Source organism: Falco cherrug, chromosome 2 (assembly GCF_023634085.1).
Source record: "Falco cherrug isolate bFalChe1 chromosome 2, bFalChe1.pri, whole genome shotgun sequence".
NCBI lineage: Eukaryota > Metazoa > Chordata > Aves > Falconiformes > Falconidae > Falco > Falco cherrug.
The window spans coordinates 62,063,088-62,082,213 of record NC_073698.1 but is presented as its reverse complement, the minus strand read 5'-3'; the positions used below and the strand labels follow the sequence as shown (position 1 = coordinate 62,082,213).

The 19,126-nt window shown below is 37.2% G+C and overlaps 1 protein-coding gene and 1 long non-coding RNA gene across 2 annotated transcripts in view; both read left to right on the top strand.

Annotated features, from left to right (window-relative positions):
• The window catches only part of NALF1 (NALCN channel auxiliary factor 1), a 490,169-nt gene that overhangs the window by 113,292 nt on the left and 357,751 nt on the right, over positions 1–19,126 (top strand). The window lies entirely within an intron of this gene.
• LOC129735376 (uncharacterized) overlaps positions 2,602–19,126 on the top strand; it is a 55,866-nt gene continuing 39,341 nt past the window's right edge. The window contains exon 1 of the long non-coding RNA XR_008730955.1: positions 2,602–2,718. This is a non-coding gene — a long non-coding RNA (uncharacterized LOC129735376). The remainder of the gene's footprint in view (positions 2,719–19,126) is intronic.

The following is a 19,126-nucleotide window of genomic DNA, read 5'->3' as shown; positions in this document are numbered from 1 at the left end:
GGTAGGTAATACAACTTTATAGTACACTGTATTTAGGTGAAGATGACAAAGTACAATAGCACAGAGAGGAGCAGATACTGTGTTTTCTGGATATCATTACTGAGTATTTAGAAGTACAAAATGGATCATTTAGAGAATTCACAGTTAAGTGTTTATAGCGTGATAACCGCATTGTAATGTTAGAGCATTGTCGTAGTGTCCACTGATGGCTTACTGCTGAACCAGGGAGCCATTCATACAACAGCACTGCTATTCCATGTGAAGCTATGCTTTGAGTACTGACCAAAAATTAGCTCTAGATTAAACTGCTGGCTTTGAACTTGCGGAGAATGAAAAACTTATTTGCCTTTGATATTGGCCCATAAGGTGTAAAGAGAATGAGACAAGAAGGGGAGAGAAAACCTGAACATTCAAGTTTCAAGATAATGCCAAGACACTATACTAACTACCACACTGCTATACTTCCCATGCCTGGAGTGAAAGAGTAAGTTCAGAGTTTGGCTGACTCCTAGTATTAAAAAATAAGGGCACTTTCAAAGAGTAATAATTCTCCAAAATTAGTGTACAGACTATTAAACAAGACTTCATGCAGCTGTTCTTCATGTCACCTTCAGCTTAATTGGGATTTGGGATAAATTACCGAGTTGTCTTTTGTGCTGTGACTAGAAAAGTACTAATAGTTAAATAAGAGCTGTATAAATTAATTGAGCTCAGAGTTTTATAACTTTATTCATATAAATAAAAATCTTGCTAGTCTTCTGTGAATGATGATACATGTATCTATATTAAATTGCATATTTTACTTAGAACCATGAAACTTTTTTTAGGTCTTTTTTCAGTTGCCACCACAGCTAATGTGAATTATGATCAATGAATTCCCTGAGTAAGGATGGACCGCCCTTGCTTTCAAGCTTATGGATTATTTTTTTTTTTTTGAAAGGTTGAGCTGTCTTTAAATAAGAACTCTGATACTATTTCTACAACATTAGTTTTTCACCTATCCATCAGCTGCTGTTTTCAGAATTTTGCTTTACTGTGTGTTTGGTACCTGTAACTCTTTAAAAAAGCACATGTGAATAAGAATCATATTTTATGAGACTTGTGTGAGAATATTCTTAAAAAATATAAAATCACTATACTGCAACATCCTACTATGGAAGCCCCCCCCTCTCCTCCAAATACTGGTATTGAGGTGTTCTGCATTTCTGTTAAGTGTAGCTAATCAGTAACTTTCATTAGAATTTAAATGCTACAACAAAACACAGAAATAGGAAGCATAATCCATGCCTTTGATGTGTCTAGAAATAAAAGCAGAAAGTGAAAGTAGAAACCCAGGAAAATGGAAATGCTGTCAGAGTTAGTAACTGGAGCTCTCTGCAGAGATGAAAAGCATGTGAAAGTCCTATGTGAAAACCAATACTTTCTTGACTAAAACCAGGCTTCATAGCTCATTACAGTGTCTCTGGTTATTATGCAGATTCCTTAACCAAATGTATACCCTACAATATTTTCTGTGTTCAAAATCTAAAGTCAGACATAGGATACACATATGACTTGGGAATTCTGTGCAGGAAGGATGTGGCAGAATCAGTCCAACAATACATTTAATCATTTGCAATGGTGTGAGGAGTCTGCATATGGGTTATTCATTCTGTTTCGTATTGGTGAATTGCTGCATGTATCTGTCAGACAGAAAATTCTGTTCTGAATTTAAGGTTTGGTTGCCTTCACTTCTGTATTGTGTATCTATATTTTGCTGCAAAGTCAATAGGAAGTGACATGAAAAAATATTGCACCTGTCATGGGGAATCATAATGGAACATCATTAAATACACTTTTTCATTCAGTCAGAGATCTTATGAATAAATGGACAGCTATCATTCAGAGCAAACTGGATTCTTATATTTAAATGGCACGATTGTTATTGATGAGGAATTATATAAATCTGATAGGAGTCTCCTTTTAAAAGAATGTGCGTCTTACATGCACAGGTTGTCTTCCTCCTCATATTAGATAGAACTGGTGTGTGTGTGTGTGTGCGCGCGCATGTGCGTGCATGCATGTATGCATGTGTGTGTGTGTGAGAGAACTGGTGTGTGTGTGTGTGTGTGTGTAGGAAAAAGAAGTCTAAAACTGAGTAAAAGAGTAGGAAAAGCAGAAAGATTTTGAGAAGTCATGCACTTATGGAGATATATATTCAATGCTATAGAGGGCTATGTTCTAGGACCATGAAATGTTAAAGATTTTTGAGGGCAAATAGACATTTATTAGTCCTGTTTCCTCATAGTAACTAAGTGAGGCAGGAATGGGTCGCAGCGCCCTTGTGACGCTTTCCTGTCTATTTGCTTCAGTTGCCACATGTCGCCGAAGAGGTGAGCTGTAAATCCAGGATACTTCTCAAGGTTGAAGCTGTGGACAGGGGAATGTGCTTATGCTACTCGTTGCAGGGTGCCAAGTATCAGCACTGCTTCAGAGAGCTTGCTAATTTGTTTTGTAAAGAAGAAATGGACAGAGGACCTGTGTTCAGGACATGTGCCAGAAGGGAATAAAATAAATAAAAGTCTTCCAATTTGCCAGCATGAAAGGATATTTCAGAATATATTATATTTGCTGAGGGACAAGAGACTTAACCTCAGTGGATTTCTGGATGGCCAGCCTGGACAGCTTTGCCACAATTACACAGTCATTCTGTTGATTCACCTGCATCCTTTAATTTTGGTGAGAAAAACTGCATTTGTTTTCCTATTGAACTGCATAGTTTTTTTTAACTTTTCAGCTTAGGAATTCTGTATAATACATGAAGGTGTTGCTTACTGCCTCATTGTTAGTGGTGTGGGTGAGTGGAACAGCCAAATGAGCCTAGAATAAGTTAGTAACTTGCTCTTTAAATAAAAAAACTGACTGTTCATGTTTAAAATAATGTACTTTAAAATGATCTTTACAGAATGCCCCTTGTAAACCAGTTCAGATGCAATTTTCAGTTTAGATTACAAGATAACAGGGGTCATTTAACAGTGCAGATAATTCAGGTCATTGTCAGCACCATGAGGAAGGCACCTTCATACGTCTAAATGTTTCCTGTATCTTTCCATGTTTGAAGCTGGGTTTGTACTGGGTGTTTCTGTGCACTGTTTGTAAAGAAATGCTAGAGAAGCAGTGAAGATATCAAAGTTCAGGAAACCTTGAAACTTATTTATTTAAAGATTTGGAAAGATATTTCAAGTAGCATAAGAAACAAAGAAATAATAAGTTCCCAGACAGGATATAATATAGTATAAAAAGAAGAAAAAAACACCCACTAGTAAAGGGTTAAAAGCTTGTTAAACCATAGTAGCATAACTGTAATTTTTGTGTCATGGCATCAGATTCCATTACTGAATTTACTTTTGTTGACAAGTTAGTCTTGCAGACAAGAATTGCATCCATTTTTCACTAGGTTTTAGATGAGGTCTTCCACTATTGCAATGTCCTTCCAGACTAAAGCTGACTGGTGGAATGAACTGATGATAAACGAGAAAAAAGTAATATTGTCTGGCTGCTGGGAGAAATTTTACTGGCTTTAGGTAGGATTCCAGTGCAAAAACAGCAACAGGTGTCTAATTTCCACTGGTTATAATCAGGGCTAATAAGTGGGAGAAACTGCTTGTAGAAATCTTATTGATTTGCATTAGATGACTTCCTTCATGGAAAGAAAAATAATGTTTCTTAACAGTTACTAACAAAAATATTTTGTTGAATCAGACCCATAGTCCCCGATCCCACAGACCCTTACACTGATGCAGAGGAGTAACTAGGCCCTGAAATAATTTTCAGTACCTTTGTCCTTCTAAAATGTTTGTTCAGTTGGAAATGTAAGGATTGATTTAGCAGGCACACCACTGTTCTTTTTCTAGCCAGAAATAACGACTAAATTTTTGAGGTTTGAGGATAAGGTTGCCAGGGATTTGAGTTTTGAGGATCTGGTTTCCAGAAGTGTATCAGGGGCATCCTAGACTTCTCGTCACTTCAAGGCAGCATAGAGCAACATACCGTAGCAGAGGCAGTTGGCTCAGCATTGTAAGTGAAAATCTATGGAACGCAAATATTTTCCTGTGTTATTAATAAGAAGTGCAAGTCATTCAGATGCTACAAGAGTGAGCACAGGGCACTAGCTCATTAAATAATTATTAATTTAATTAAATTAATTAAATTAAATTAATTAAAACCTCATTGTAAATCCTCATGCAAGATCAAATAATACAAACATTGCTAGAAGACTCTGAAGAATGAGATCAAACTGAAAGACACAGTTAGGAAAAGTAACTTCACAGCCTTTTTATAAAGTTCGAGGAGTCAATGCCTGCATTGCTATACTGACTAAAAACCATAGATAAGATAGACTCAGTGTGCTTAGATCTGCACAAACCCAAAAACTTCTAAGGTCCCAGAACAAACAATTTACAAATTGCATTTCTGTTTCTTTAGCAGCCTCCCTAATAATAGCCTCTGGAAGGAATTTGTTGTGTCCATTTTCTTGAGAAATCATACTGCTTTTTTGTCAAGTGTAGTCATTCCTCTTCTGTTTATTTCTTTCCCAGATATCCTGGTTTCCTCCATGTAGACAGAGTTTAAATATTTTTACACAAGATCTCACCATGGCTCCAATAATGAAACAGTCAGCAATGTTGGTTTTATGGAGAAGGCTTGTGCCATTTTGTAAACACAGGCTGGAGATCCAAAAGGCTCAGCATTTTTCTTCCCAAACTCACATCTTTCTGTCATAAATAGAGCAGTGAAGAAAATTTTTGCAAAAGTTTTCAGATTTTAAAGAACTGCTTGCAGTGAAATATTTAGTGTAATGTTCACATATATATAGATCACAAACCCTGTGAAAAAATAAAAGAAAATTTGAATTCCTTTTTAATATTTCAAACCTTCATTTTGATAGCATCCAATATGTAACTTTGCATAATATAAAATGTTTCTTTACCAATACTATTTTTTAATAAAATCTTAAAATAGTTTATTTTGCATTACAGTTCAGGAACTATACTGTATATAATATGTGTTAAATGCAATATAATGTGCAAGTTGAACAGAAATAAAGTAAGATTGTGATGTTGATACAAGCACAGTTGCCATACATATAACATTACCAAAATAAAACATTTATACCGTATTGAAACAAATACTGACACATATGCTAAAGCAAACAAATATTGAAACAAATGAATCCACAATATTGAAGCATTTTGTAAATTCCAAATTGACGTCATTTTCAGGGAGGAATTACAATTTTCATTATTTTCATGTTCACTCAAAACTAAAAAAAAACCACCACAAAAACATCTGGCTTAGCTAGCTAGTGTGTCCACGAGTGCAAGGCCTTAACACAGCATGTCTTGACGCCCTTTCCTTTAAAATACTAATTTTATTGAAAGCAATCATTTGAGGAGTGTAAAGCTCGCACTGAATCTGAACCTGCTATGGAAACTATAGAACAGAATTAAAATAATTTTTAGGAAACCATTTTGAATGAAGGTCATTTGGGAGCTATTAATGTTCAGGAGAGGGATGTTGGACTTCAAGTACATGATGCCAGTCCCTGAATTCCTCAGACCCAAGGCAGGTTTGTCACATTTTTGACACCCTAGGTAGGAAAAAGTCACCTTACTACCAGTGATGCGCATTCATGGCTGCATCAAACCAACTACAAAAGCTGGCAAGGGGCACCAACAGACATCCTGGTTCAGAGCGTGATGACAGGCTCCTTACTGCTGTCCTCCCTCTGAACAGGGGTGCCTCGGTGCCAGCACATCATTTTCTGCCATCTTTGCTACAATATGAGAAACTCTGGTAAAAACATGGGGTGAGCATTGAAAAATATTGAGTTAGTGGTATTGACCAGATAATATCTGTCCAAGCTGATTTTTATACACCCTGATTTTTACTGACAGGGCTGTCCACCGCATCTTGGGTCAGGAGGCAGTGCCTGCATCAGATCTCACTCAGTTGCCTGTTGGAGACACTTTCAGTTGCAGTCATACCCTGAGATGCTAAACTGCAAAAACCTGCACAGTGTTTTTAAAAAGCACCTGCCAGCTGCAGTAACACTACAGGTCTGGATTCTTAATGGGTATAATGAAATGTAGCTTCACTCAAAGGATGGCTTCTGTGAAATACCTGCGTGTCCACTACTTGACGATCGACTCCTTAAATACATAAATAATGAACATGTGGTATGTCCCAAATGAAATCTGATGTTTACTAATAGAAGCTGAGATGAAAACAGATGTTTTCTCACTTTTGTTAAGAGGCAGAAGTTCCAAGTGTGTCTTAATTAAATCAGAACTTCTTGATATTTATTTTGAATATTTAGAGATAACATTCAACTTCCCCAATAATTTTCCTAGGAGTGCAGCAAATGTTTAATAGCAGGAAAAGAACCAAGGCCAAGTATTGCTTCCAGTCATCAAAGCTGAGCTGAGGATGCTGAAATAACAATAAAAATAGGAACACGGATCTGAAGGCTGGGTTTTGCTCCTTGGTTTCTTTCATTCATGACGTTGTACCAGCCTATATTCTAATGAAATGTTAACACAGAAATCACGTATGTGCAGAACCTTCTGTGGTTCCCTTGAGGCCAACTTTCGCTGTCAAATCGTTTGTGTGGGAGGCAATCATTTAATGAGGTGGTCTGATTTAACGTGGATTGTTCCTAACTGGCTGGATGCCACAAACCCCTAACAGAGTGCTTGTCAAGAGATGGCTAACAGAGACAGGCTAGACAGAGCTGAACAGCCCAGGAGCTCTGTGTGCTCAGATCAGATCAGGCTTAGTGAACCGATGGAAAATGAGCCCAGCCAAGACTGCCAGTCATGCTAAACTCCAGGGTCATATGCTCTCTAGTCTGTCTACTTTAGAAAAAAATGCACAAAATTGTTAGAGCTTTTCTGAGTTCTCTGGGTTTCTTTGCCTGCTTGAGAAGGAGTTGCTTTCCTAGGCAGGGAATAAAGTGTGCATTTTCATTGCTGTGGAATGTGCCAAGCAATTTCAATTTACAGTCTCCTGAGCAGGAGTGCAGTCCATGTAATCAGGACATTATCATGTTTGCTAGTCATTCTCTGTGAGTATGGTTTCTCATAGGTTAAATTGCACTTTTAAGCTCTGAGAGCTTCTTCAGCATATTAAGCCACTGTACTACATGCAGAGCTTCTTTTATTGTTGCTGTTTCTAACAGCCACGGTATGTATTGACTAGAACAGTAATTAGCCAATTCTTCTCCCACTACTGCAAATCCTCTACTCAAATATAACCATTTGCTGGAAGAAAATATAATTCCTGTCAAAAAAAAAACAAACCAAAAAGCCCAAGCCAGCAACAGTTTCTGAATTTGAGGCATTTGTTTAATTTGTATTCAGGATTGTGCTGTTGGTTTCCTGCTGCTAAATGAAGTCAACGGCTAGGTCCTGCACCGTGCCTCAGTACAGGAGGCAATCCTGAGCACATGGTCCTGAGCACTGAAACTGATCTACCTCCTTTCATACTCCTAATCTTCCTATGGTGCAGTACTGTGATGTTTACTCATAACTATGTTCTTCTGCTTATTTCCGATAGCTTCAAATTTTACAAGAAAATAAAAGATCTCTGTTTATGAAAGTATGGATCTTTAAACAGTGTTTAATTTTGTTTCAGGCTGAGGAAGCACCTGAAAACACAACCGTAACAAAGTCCATGAAGGCTGAATAGTTCGGTGTACTTTAGACGGAATATATTCACATGGGTTTCAGTTTAAGGAGATTGTGCAGTTGTTTGATAGGTTGTGTTAGCTTGATGTCCATTAAAGACAACATGAACTAAGCCATTAAAAAGCTTGCACATTGTACTGACATGTACTCTTTAGGTAGTGTATGTGTTAACATCTGTAATTTTGGGGAACTGTTTAAAATGGTAAAAATAAGATGTTTGGAAAACGAAGCCCATACTTCATTGTTTTCTATATCCCAATCCACACTGCTCTGTAACTCCCCATCATAATTAACATGTAGCATCATAATTTAATGTATTACATCTCTGCATTTGTTCAGTCCCTCTGCAGTGAAACTTCTCAAGTCTGGAAAACTTGAGAATAGCAATGTTTTCATGAACAGCAAAGGCAACAAACCCTTTATATGTAAAGGTGGAAAGTTTTGTTTTAGCCTCATTCGTCCTTCAGCAGAAAGTGGGGCAAGGAAGAGAATAATGGAACAGCCTTTCTTTGACTTGTTGTGGGTATATGGCCATATAGCTTTTTACTGTCAGTGATTTACTCAGAAATCACTCCAATACTTTTCAGTGTAGCACAGCATTAGCTACATCAGCCATTCTCTGTCCTCCCTTCTAACTGCATTAACCTGTTGTCCTTGAATTTCTCCTTCAAGTTGTAAACAAAGGGCTCGGCAGCTTGGGTGGAAGTGGGAAATGTGGTTATTGATTTAGTCATGAATAAATGAATGTGTGCTTGAATGTATGAACTGATAAATGGATGGATGTTATTAATATTGTATATTGCAGACAACTGTCTTCATTTTAAGGAAATATGCACAAGACTGCCAAGAGTCAGATACGCACATACATTACTTTTGAGTGTTTATAACCTTTTGAGACTATCTGTATTTATGTGCTGGAGTATGCTACAGCACATTTTAGAGCCAGCTACCTCTCAGAACACACCGCAGTCTTTTCTGGAGGAATACACAGGAGTGGAAACCAGATGCACTTGGGAAGAGACACACTGGTGAGGATGTTTCACCCTGAGAAAATCAGAATGCACGTGTAGAGCATATCCTGGGAAAGGTGTGGGCTGCGTGCGGTAGATATGGACTCAGAGGCCCCTTCTATACCAAGATCATAAACACATTTTTTGAAGTGGTCTATTTCAGTTTTTAGGTGAAATCCATGATTTATAGTTATGCCTTTACATAACAAACATATTTATCTAGGCCTGGTTGCATTTACTTGTCCTAACACATCTCCATTTCATTGAAATACGTGCTTTCTAGAGGCTTCTCTACACAGTGCTTCTAGTTATCCTACTAGTTATATAGTTAATACATTGCAGATGGTAAAAAACTACACTGTTATATTATTAATGCAACACAAAGAAAACCCTCTTTATATCAGGACAGCTTATTTTGATGCTAAATGGAAAGACATTTTGTCTTGTAAGAGACAATGTAATACTAGTTTGTTAAAAGCAAAATTGAAGGTTTATTTCTAAGGTTTATTTGTAAGGTTTGGTTTGGTAAAAGCAGCCTCCTGATAGTAAAATTAAACTGGTACAAATGTTACGTTTTGACCAGCCTCAAGGGGAAAAAAATGAATTACATCTTTGTACAGGCATGATTTTCTGATATTAACCATTACCCAAACCAAATGCCCAGTAGCTGAGAGTCAGGAATTATGTGTAAAGGGAGAAATGTCATTACATGGCCTACTGCAAGTTCCTTTTCCAAAGAGCCTAACAGCTATAATGGAATTAACAGCTATTTTAACAGCTGGACATTTTCCTTTGCTTTAGATGGTAAATTTTGAAGCCCAAAGAAAGGGAGACAGGAGGATATTTCCTCAGCATGGTTGAGTGAAACAGTGCTGTTAAACAACAGCAAGCAATTTGTGTTAGCTGTGGCAAAGAAGCCTGTTGCTGAGCCATGGCCATTGTTAATGTTACTGTGGCAGGGAGATGAGGGAAACCATACAGATTAAAGCTGATTATTACTTTTCACCAGAAATGCACAAAGGCTTCCAATAGGTACACTTCAGTGTTAAACAATGGTTTGCAAGGCAAACATATTGTAATCTGATCTGTGCTTCTTCCATCCTGATGCTTCACCAGTTACAGAGGAAAAATGCAGTTGCCATCACAGCTGGGGAAGACAAGCAGAGTGGATTTGGTAACTGAGGAGCCAGGGATCACAGTTGTATTGTTGCCTTGTCCATTGTTTGTCAGGAAAGTAAATTAAGCATCACTTTCCTGATTAAATTTCCAACAAATGAAGGACAGAATTAAAGGAATATAATGAAATCCGAAGCTGTTGTAATCCCTTTGGAAATTACAGTATTACAAATTGTAATAATCCAAAACCTTGATTGCAACCCCTCTCCCATTCTGTTCAATCAAATCAGCAAAGTACAGATAGTAGGCTGGTTTTCTTTGCCTCTTGATTCTTTAGACTTTCTGGGAGATATTTGCTCTGAAGTGTGTAAGAGATCACCATAAATCTTTTTTCAAGTTTCTTTCTGTTCAGAAGTGACGACAGCTCATCTTAATATATACAGTAATGGAGGAAAAGAATGTAACTTTTAAATAATTATATATGAAAATCTATTTCAAAGGAGTCTTTTTAAAGACTAGTATTTTAAGAGCAGTCATTTATTAAGCCAACCATAGAAAACTGTTGTTGTCTTTGAGCTGAATTTATGAGTCCTTATTTTTCCCTTACCGGGGATAACAGACATAGCTGAAGGACAAAAAGGATGATAGTATCTATATACGATATTTCTAAACAGATAACTGATAAGACAAACAGATAAATTAGAGTGCCTCAGACTCTTCTCTCTTTCCCTTTTGAGGTTTAGTCTATTGATTTGTTACATTTGTTTTCCTTTTCTCCTTCAAGGTATTGCATATGTATTGGTAATCTCTTACTAATTTTGTAGCAGAAGGTAGCAGTAACTGAAGGCATCCATCAGCTCAGTACACTGACTATATTTTGCGGGTCAGATCAACCTCCTCTGATACTCTTAAGGCTTGTAATTATTAATCTTTCTGTGTGTCATTCCCCTTTTTCTTCGTCAGAGATGTATCTTTCTTCTCTAAAGGGTGCCCAATGCAAATTTTGTTCTTAGGAGATTTTAGATTATTTGTTATTAAAGATGTTAGATTAAGATTTTAGTTTTGTAGTTATTAAAGATTCGATCATTTGCCACCTAGTACCGACTGATACACTGTCAGTTCCAAAGCATCCCTTATTTATGTTGTATTAGAAAACTTTGATAGTTTGACACATCCACTTATAAGCAAAATGAATTTTTTGCTATCTGATGCCATATAAGCACTACATTTAAATGCAAAATCTATTTCACTGGCAATCTGTGACATCCCCAACAGTGCTGAATTAAGGTGGTTTTGGTCCTCTCACTGGATTTCTGCCTTACAACATGCATGGCCTTCTTTCAACCTTCACTCAATGTCTTAGATTATAATGCAAGATTTAGGGATAATTATAAAATGCCTGCTTTGTAATTTACCTTAACCTACTAATACGCACTCTCAGTAGCAACTCCATTTTAATTTAGGTTTTGTCAGGGAATCATTATGCCTGCAGATAATTATCTAACATGTTTGCCAGGCTGTGTAACAGATACAGTCTTCACAGCATCTCCGCTTTGTTGTTCAGCGTCAGGTGAATTACATTTCTCTCCAAGGCAGTTACCGTTAAAGACCTTGAAATGAAGCTTTCATCATTTGCTGATTGCTTTCACTGTAACAAGATAAAACTTGAAGCATTTTATTTATTCTTTGTTGTCCACATACTAAAATTAAATAAAGTGATCTCTTTGCCATTCTGGTATAATGAACATTCATGTTTTAAAGGCAGTTAAGGCAATGATGCTTTAAAATATCTTCTAGGATCACCAGGTTAATCAGAGGAGTGATAGGGAAAATACAGACCAAATTTGGTGTGCCTTGATGTAATATTCAAAAACATAAAATTAATTCGAATTTAGCCTCTCTTGATATTTTGGAAGGTGTCATCTGTCAAATGCTCTTGTTTATGCATTCCTATCTGTCCTCCCTTTTGAGGCCATGCATGCCTCTGCTGTCAGAAGGCTGCAGATTTTACAAACTTGACCCATAGCAAAGGAAGCCCTTGCCTGTGATGCAGCGGCGGGTGCAGCAAGGTGGCCATCCCTCCCCAGAGCCTGGGGAACTCTTGGATGTTTGCACAGACATGAAGATGCCTTCCACTGTAAAGCTGACCCTACCCTTTATATTTGCCAAACCATATAAAGCGCATTTTGTCATTGGATCACTTAGGGATGCGTGGAAGTTTTATTCACTAGCAAATGGTAAGTAAATAAGTTACATTAACATTCTTCTCCTGAGCCTGTGCACTTGCCTTCCTGTGGGCTAAAGATCATTTTTCGCAGCTTACCAAGAATATTAAGAGGTCTTTGCACTGCAAATCCTTTTGCCTGCTTCACTAATATTACTTCAGATATGGACTTAGTTGCTACAGCTGTCTCCTGGGCAACATCAGTTAAAATCCTGCTTCTTCTAAGAGGGCCCCTGGGAATTGGTTTCCTGTCAAAGCCTGTTGATTTCTGAGCTCAGCCCTTTTCTTGTCAGCTAATGGGTACAAATTGAGGAAATGGGCAGCATGTTAGAGCAGTGTGAATAAAGGAAGTTTTGCTAAATGAGGTGGGTGGTGGAACCATCTGGACATTTGAAAACTTGCCTATTTCTCGTCTAGATAATTACCTAATTTCACTATTATTAGGCATGCAAAGTCCAAATGGCAACATCTTTTGCCTGTGACTTAAAATACAACATCAAAATGCCTCGGTTTTTTAGATGTTAAACTGGTTATTATTTTTCTCTGCTGCATTATTTTGTAGTTGTACTTTTTATTGATTCTTCTTGTGCTTTTATTTACTAATAGTTGTATGCAGGTTAGGACCCTTTCCTTCAATGATGTTTAAAGAAGCCTTTTACATCCACTTACAAATTAAGAATAGTTTTGAAGGCTTTCTGGAGAATATGCATTAGTGCTTGTTCACTATTTTAAATGTTGAGTAGTATGAAAAAAATCGTGAAACACTTTTATAATGGGATCCAGTCTGTAAACCCCACGCAAAATCAGGGGTAACTGCAGGATATACTGGACAAGAGCAGTGAAACAGAACAGCTTTTAGCTCTGTTGGTACAGCACACAAAATATATTCCTGGAATCAGCCTAAAAGACTACTCTTTGTTGCTGCTTCTATGTGAATTCATAGGGAGACAAATTTTCCAGCTGAATAATAAGTTGTAGGGCTTTTACTGGTTTGACCGCAGTTGTTTTTCATCTGAGAAACTTGATAACATTGAGAGAGAAGGCCAAATATAAAACATAGTGTAGATGCACTTTGCATCTTTAAAATCCTCGCATCATTTATGGGAAACATGATATTTAGATCCTGCCCATTGTTTATGTATTCACTGAACTTTACTAGAAACTTTGCAGTGAAAAACAGATTTTCCTTCAAAATGCATTTATGTAAACTTTTAGATTTATAGATTATTTTAGATTTATTAATGGAGAGCATCAAATGGAATATTTTAGACATCTTGTCCAGGAAGAGGAAAGAAGGACAGCAAAAGAAGGAAAACACCATAGGACAGCAAGAACAAAAAGTCAGAATCTGAGGTTACCAACACTGAAAATGGAAAAAAGAAAACTTTCTTTTCCTTTTTTTTTTAATTTATTTTATTTTCACCTTCAAGTAAAGAGTTCCTTCTCATTGCATCATTCATTGATGGTGTAATTCTTGGTAAAATAAATTGAAAATTAGCAATAAATACTCCAAATTTGATTATTAATCACCATTATTAACTAGATGCATGGATATTAAAAACAAGTATGTTCACTTTGGATTAAATTTGCAATCTGAGTATTAAAAAATGGTATGACTTCTATTCCATCAATTTATGGAACCTGATCAATCAGACACCTAAGAGATTCTCTTTTTTCAACAGAATGCCTTTTCTTCTGTTGAATACAGAAGTGTGCATGCAGACCCCCATGAGCAATATGGTGGGGTGTTCTCTGAAGATGCAGTTTATTCGTGTACAAGAAAGAAGGGAAGAAAGTTTTAGAATCATGTCTTCAGTAACAAATTTCTACCATGCCGTGCAAATTTAATGCTGCTTTAAATACTTTCCTCTTCCAGGTTGCTTGCTATCTGATTGTTTACTTCTAAAGTTGACATTCATTACTTAATGAAAAACAGAAAAAAAATGAATGAAGATATTAGAAGATACCGTCAGCTGGGATTCTGTGGAGTCTTTGCCTTGTTCTGGTGCCCCCATGTATATGTTGATGTAGTGCAAAGGGATAACAGCTACTAGAAGCTTATTGCCATCTATGAAGGCAGCACAATAGAAAAGTCTGGTTTACGCTGAATTTGAAATATGAGGAATCACACTGGCTTTAGAGGGAAGGAAGACATAGTTAATTTTTATCTAACTAATGGAAGCAAGCCATGTTTCTTTTTCTTTTTAAGAACAAATAAATATTAATTTCTGTTTCCTTTTCCCTCCCTCCCTTATGGGTCCAGAGAAGTCAGCATTTTCAGTGGTGCATTACTCAGAATTTTGCCAGTCCTGGTTCCTCAGAGACTTATATCTCTCATATCTCGTATCTCGGGGCAGTTCACCTAAAGAGCTATGTATGCCCAATTTGTGGATAATTAGTTTAATTAAGGCCTCACACTTTTGATAATAAACAACTGATGGCATGAAGTGACAGAGTCTAACTCTTTGAGGATCTAAAGGTGAAATTATCCAAATAATTTTGTTAATTGTTGTTATTGTTATTGTTATTATTAATGGTGTTGTGGTTTAACCCCAGCGAGCAGCTAAGCCCCACACAGCCATTCCCTCCCTCCCCATCCTCTGCTAGGATGAGGGAGAGAACTGGAGGAGTATAAGTGAGAAAACTCATGGGTTGAGATAAAGACCATTTAATAAGTAAAAAAAAAGTTGCACATGCCAGCAAAGCAAAATAAGGAATTAATTCCCTGTTTCCCATCAGCAGGAAGATCTTAAGTCATCTCCAGGAAAGCAGGGCTGCATCACATGTAAAGGTTACTTGGGAAGACAAAAAGTCATCACTATGAATGTCCCCCACCTTTCTTCTTCTTCCCCCAGTTTTATATTGCTGAGCATGATGCTATATGGTATGGGATATCCCTTTGGTCATTGGGACCAGCTGTCTTGGCTGTGCCCCTTCCCGACCCCTTGCGCACCCCCAACCTGCTCGCTGGTGGGATGGGGTGAGAAGCAGAAAAGGCTGTGTAAGCGCTGCTCAGAAGTAACAAAAACATCCCTGTATTATCAGCACTGTTTTCATCACAAATCCAAAACATAGCCCCATAGTAGCTACTGTGAGGAAAACTAACTCTATCCCAGCCAAACACAGTACAAATGTGAAACATGAGACAGCAAAAGAGCTACTTCCAAGGGAGACATAACAAAAAAGCCATGCACATTTTCAGGAATTAAAAGCACATAGGAATTACACAAATTAAAAACACAAGAGCAAATAGCACACTGTTAGTTGTACACATTCTTTCTAATGAATAACAGAAGAAAACAAGAGGAACTTCTGTTCCTTCATCAGAAGAACTCCCAGAGGCAATAAATCATACAGGATTTGGCAGGAATTTTAGACTTTCTATATCCTCTCTGCAGTTCAGCTAAATCAACAAAGTTATTTATGAATGAGTTTGTCCCAGGAAGAGGACAAGGCAGGGTTTTTTTGGTTATTTGTGCTGTTACGGTCTTTGATTTCACCAAGCTGAACTTCTGCACCCACCAGCTGCCCAGAACAGCTTAAGCACTTGCCAAGAAGGTGGAGACCCCAGCTTAGTGCCTCTTCCCTACCCCCATCTATGTTCAATGACCAAAGCTCTCTTATCTCCTTCCTGTTTCGTGTTTTGCCCTCAGTGTATGGATGTGATTTCACTGCAAAGTGCACTTCCCTCACATGCTCCATAAAGAACTGCAGCAACAAATTCAGATCAGTTAGTCTTTTAGAGGACTGTCTAAACTGGCATAGGATCAGCCAAGTTTGCACTAGTGATTGCATGTCTTTTGTCAGGAGAATGTCAGAAAGCCTTTGTTCATAATCAGACAAAAATGCCAGCACACAAATGTAAAATTTTTCTAGGTTTCTCAGGCCAATTAACGAAGCTTAATTCAGTGTATTCTAAAACCAGGAAATACACAGCTGCGGTAAAAATGATTGTTAAGTATACAAACCCAGTACAGAGCATAAACCAGAACCTAGTACCCATCTAACAGATACATGCATTGTCATAACTGTGTCACATACAAAACACGAACTACCAAGGCATTACAGGCATTCAAAGTGTGCTACCAAGTCAATATTAATCTGAATGTTTGTATAGATAATGCTAGTAATTTGGGAAAACATTTTTTTTTTTACTATTTGGACCTCTCCTATGTATTTTCTGGTAAATCCAAATTTTCTTCAAAGCATCAGTATTCCCTTACCATCATGTCACTGGGCTTGCTAAATAATACAGAATTTGAGAATATATCCAAAGACACCTTTTTTTTTTCCTTAGAGTTACTTGTGCTTGACTGTCAGCTCTTATTCAATAGTCAAAAAGGGAAAACTTGATTTTTTTTTCCATTTTTGATTTATTTTCATACAACTTGGTGGTGTTCGTGGTAAATGACTTTGGGAATTCTGTTCAGGACTGTGCTAGTTCATAATCACACTATTAAAGATACAGTTGTATACAAGATTATCTTTGTAATGAAGTTTCCAATGAACCCAAGTGAATCAAGCAGGGGAGGAAGGAGAGGTCGAGAACGATAGGAGGCAAATAGCAATCTGTAAGAGGAGCAGTGGTGTCAGGGATATTGATAACCCAGTGGACTGTGACAGGTGTAGTTATGTTCAGTCTCTGTGGGAGATCTATAGATACAGCTGGATGCTCTGGAAGAAAAGATGGAGAACTAGCTGTACAGTGAGATTTGCAGAATCTCAAGTCAAAACTAGCTGATTTTCTTTTAACTGCAACTGTTTGGCAAGTCAGGACAGGTTAAACATGGAAGATAGGTTTAAGACATAGGAGATGCAAATCAATTCTTATTTGTATGAGCTCTGAATTCGGCTTTGAACAGGTTTGTGCTGAGCATTTGGGAATTTTAGACAGAAGGCTCCCTTAAGCTGCATATTTGAAACTCATATTTGCCTGTGTACAACAGCAAGGAATTGCATAGTTACCAATATTTTAACCCTCTAGTCTCACTTTTGAGTTCAACATAAATGCTATCAGAAACAGTTATGACAAATTACCAGAATGTGAGCCCCCAACTTCTACCTGGATCCACTTTTTTTGGTTTCCGCCCCTATCTGCCAATGTCCACAAGCAGTCACAGTTCTCATTTTTAAGGAGAACAATTGCTTCACCTGTCCAGTGAAACAAGATATGCCAGTGGAGTCACAAAGGGATCTAAGATTTTTGAACACTGTCCCTCTGTCTCTGCTTCCAGACAAAATTTCTTCCCCAAAATTTTTGCAATTTTTTTTTTTCTACAAGTTATTTTTGTTCTGAGATCAGTGATGGAATGTTGCTACGTATTATATGCTATGGGCAGTGACCACAGATCATGACAGAAACAGGTAGTTTTTAAATAATCAAGTTTTGGAAGTTCAAACTATTATTTTTTATTATTAACATATACAGACAGCATATAGTATTTACAGATTAACATCTGGGCACATTTAAGATTTGGCCTCTAGGTAAAAGATTTTTAGTCCAAAAACAATGTATGTGAGCAAAGGACTATGAGGGAACACTTTTAGGGATGCATGTTAATAAGGTAAAAAAATTATTTATTGAAGTTAGTGCAGTAAGTAATTATTTTTGTTCAACAGGAAACATTTTAATGTCTCAATAGAAATAAAAATACTATTAAAAGCTAGTGAAACTTTTGGCTAAAAATATCTCATTAAAATACTGAGGTTTTGCTTCAGAAGGGACTTGGGCTTTCTCAGCCAAGCAGTGCTCAGTTTTCAAGCTGCAAAATTGAAGTCTAAGATACTTAGATAGGTACTGAGGGTCCTTTTTTTAGTGAGATTTTTTAAAGACTTTACCTCAAGGAAAGTAATTCCATGATCTAAACATTAGTATTTCAAGTCTAGTGTGGTCTTGATTTCTCCAGAGTGCTTTAGGTACCTGCACAGAGCTTTCAGGTATTGTCCAGGATTTGCAGGAGAGCTGACCCTCCCTGTAGCAGCAGCTGGAGACATGCTGAATGCACTGGATTGTTCAAACAGCATCACCCCCTTTGGCTTGACAACTGGATCTTAGGTTTCTTCTCCTTTCTTCCTGAATCCAGGCAGAGATAAGCCTTTCAAGAAGTAGAAATACTGCTCGTGTATTCCCTTTCTTTTCAAGGTTTTTGTGATTAAGATGCTCACTGATGGTTTCAGAGACCCAAGTTCTCTGATTAGGATACTCAGACACATCTTCAAGAGTCTCTTAATCACCCACCTGTCCTGGAGAGAAGAGGCAGGATTTGGCATGTTAAATTTATTCTTTCTTTTTTTTTTTTTTTCAGAAATTAATTCAGGATTCTCTAAGAAAGAGAAAGAAAGAAGCACAATTCTATGTACAACTAGTTAGAACACTCCGTTGGGGTTTAAGAGACTTGGCTGCTGGTTTCCACATTTATTTATTTTTTTTTTTTTTTTTGGTCATTGTTTACAGAGTGAGTGAAGAACAAATGAAAAGGAAGTGTTATACTAAGTACTATTAAAATGCAAAAGCAGCGTGAAATACATTCAAGGACTACTTATTTAGACAAATGCCACCACTTGAGTTTTATCTCATTAAAAGATACTTACAAGTTTGTTAAAATAATACTTCTTAATTCAGGCTATGCAATTACTAATGAAAACTAGCCTAAATTTGGCTAAAATGCTTTAAGCTTAATAGACAATTCAGACATAGCTCTTTCAGCTAGGAGTAAGGCTGAGCAAGAAGTGTTGGTAATTAAACAGAAATTAATAGAAGAGGAAGAACTCTCCCAGTGGCCATTGAAGCCTGCCTGTAAATATAGTAAAAAGCTATGTGCCTGCTGTAATTCAGTGGCTTCCTTGGAGTTATATCAAGGACCAAGCTGTGTAAATTGTTGATTCCAAACAGTCTTAATTTACAAGTAAACCTGGGTGCTTATAAAAAGAATATCTGTTCTCCTGAGAAAGAATGTAAACTTTTAGTGCTGCGTCCAATATCTCTTCAGTATCATTTCAGCTCACAATGGCTTTTGGTCTCCACATAATACTTTTCCTAGAAATCCCAT